Source organism: Diachasmimorpha longicaudata, unplaced genomic scaffold, assembly GCF_034640455.1.
Source record: "Diachasmimorpha longicaudata isolate KC_UGA_2023 unplaced genomic scaffold, iyDiaLong2 ctg00000105.1, whole genome shotgun sequence".
NCBI lineage: Eukaryota > Metazoa > Arthropoda > Insecta > Hymenoptera > Braconidae > Diachasmimorpha > Diachasmimorpha longicaudata.
Genome location: NW_026973925.1, coordinates 87,501 through 90,000, shown reverse-complemented (window position 1 = coordinate 90,000; position 2,500 = coordinate 87,501). Strand labels below are relative to the sequence as shown.

At 58.5% G+C, this 2,500-nt stretch overlaps 1 pseudogene; it reads right to left on the bottom strand.

Moving 5' to 3' along the window:
• The window catches only part of LOC135171789 (large subunit ribosomal RNA), a 9,413-nt pseudogene that overhangs the window by 3,542 nt on the left and 3,371 nt on the right, over positions 1-2,500 (bottom strand).

Sequence of the window (2,500 nt, the reverse complement as noted above, 5' to 3'; positions counted from 1 at the left end):
TCCTGGGGCTTTGTCATTCTTAAGGGTCTTGACGAGACCCTTAAGTTGGTCGTCCGTCAAGTCTCGTGCGTCCTCTGTCTGGACCGTTAAGTTCCTCACGCGTTCACGGATGTCAGTCTGTTCGGGTGTGTCTTCGTTGGGGTCATCGTCAGGTACGTGTGTGTCCAACAGTACCTCAGCAGTCTCACGCATTGTAAGTGTCGTGCCATTCGCGGTTCTAAGTGTGCTGAGTACCGTGCCTACCCGCAATTTATCAGCCGCGTATTTATAATGGAAGCCCCAGGGATTCGCATTACTTTCGGTCGTTATGTAACCGCGCCAGCTATTTTCTTTAGTTGTCCTAAGTAGCCTGGTATACGACCGCAGGACTACACGATACCTATTCTGTTTAATTTTTCGCGCGTCAGGGTTAGTCTCCCTTCGGTAGCCGTTTCGGAGACGACTGACCAGTTTGCGTTTGCTGGTCAGCTCCTCGGTCCACCACGGATTCGCGCGACGATAATGTCTGCGGCGCGGCATCGAATCTTGGCAGGCTTTGGTGAGTACGTCACCCAGTACTTCTGCCATTCTCTCAACATCCGCTGTAGAATCCAGCGGATGGTCCACGAGTTTCTCACGGGCCTCCTCATCGAGGGTCGCCTCGAACTTTTCCCAGTCGGCCCGACGAACGTTGAACCGCATGGTAGAGCCCTCGCCGACTCCCGAGTTATTGACGCGCTGTGAGGAACTCCGGATCGCTAAACGAAAGAAAACCGACGTGTGGTCACCGGTGGACCACTCGTCCTCCAACCTCCATGCACGTATGAATTTATACATGCCAGGAGTGGCCAGTGTGACGTCGATGAACGACGTACCTGCGGCACTCCTGAAGGTTGGGCCCTGCCTAGCATCGTTCGCGACGCGGAGACCGAAAGACTCGATGAGCTCACCCAGGAGGACACCGCGGTCAGTGGTCCTGGGGCTCCAAAGGGAGTGTTGGGCGTTGGAATCGGCCGCCACCAGAACGCGGCGACCCCTGAGACAGCTAAGAACCTTTTCAAGCTGCCTCAGGTGGATTTCTATGTCGTCCGAGTATTGAAAATAACTGGAGACGACGAAGAAGGATCCACCGGGGACGCGGGCTTCAGCACAAACGCAATGTGCATTACTTAATTGGGACACGTAAGCAATCTCCACGATGGAGTTGCACGCAACGACGGCAGCCCACGGTCGCTCCGTTGAGCTCGCGGCAATACGCATTCCGACTCCTAGGCCGCGGATGGCCCAGGTGTTCGCCTCACGAATGGCATACGGCTCCTGGAGCAACAATATGTCCAGACGCTCTTTACGAATTAACTGGAAGACCTCCCCGGTTACTGCAATTGAGCGGGACATGTTCAATTGCAGTATTCTAACGTCGCGCTGCGCGCCCGGTCCCTCGATCGCGGGGGTACGGGGAGGATGACCTATTGGAACGGGGGGTACCGGTGAGCCTCCGGTCGCGACGCGATGACTATCGATCCTACTTAATCTAACTTGGCACTCGCGAACCCTACCTAATAATTGAGTGGACTCACCGGTCGAAGTTCTTGAAGATCCAGGCGTTGGCTGGCTCGGCTGCGCAGTCAACTCCTCTTCCTCTGCGACGTCCTCGTGAACAGCACGAAGGCTGGAACCTTTCCCTCGTCGGGAGGGCAGTACCCCGGCGCACGGCGGGCGACTACGAACCCTTGAGGGCACCACCCTCCTTGGGTCCCTCGATGTAGTCGCTGTAGCTGGTCCTCTGGCATGCTGGGAAGCGATGCGCAGACTTCGCCGCACGACGGACGCATCATTGTGCCCCCCCGGAGATCCGATTGGGGGCAGTTTAGCCTCCGGAATGAATTTGCAAGGATGCTCTGCCATGGTTGAAGTTTGTTGACGAGACGGTCGCCGGCCGTGCCAAAAGGCAGGAGCTGAAAAGCTGAAAAGTAAAAGTAAAAACAAAAGTGAAAATAAGAGGATTAAGGATTAGAGGGGGCGGTTCCCCGCGGCACCGAGCTGGGTAGCTCGGGACGCAGAGCACCGTCCCTGGGAGGGGGCCCTCCGGTTCCCGCCGAGCTGGGGAGCTCGGATCGGGGCCCGGTGGAGGCGCTGAAGGAGTGCTCCCCCTCGACTCCCCTCGAAAGAGGAGCAGAGAGGGAGCAGACCCACAGAAAGGGGGAACCCACCCATCCCACCCGACGACCCACCCCGCGAACCGTCCCTTTCCCGAGGGATACCCACCCACTCCCCCTGAGACCCAGCCCCACGTGTGGCGTCGCGTTTTCGCCGGCCTCCACCGTTGCGGGAGGTTCCAACTACTAGCGCGTGGCTGGAACTAGTTGCGAGAACCGCAATGTCCATGCCCTTCGCACTGCGAAGCAGCCAGTCCCCCCTCCCCCGCACCACCCCGCGAACCGTCCCTTTTCCGAGGGATACCCACCCGCTCCCCCTGACCCAACCCCCACGTGTGGCGGCGCGTTTTCGCCGGCCTCCACCG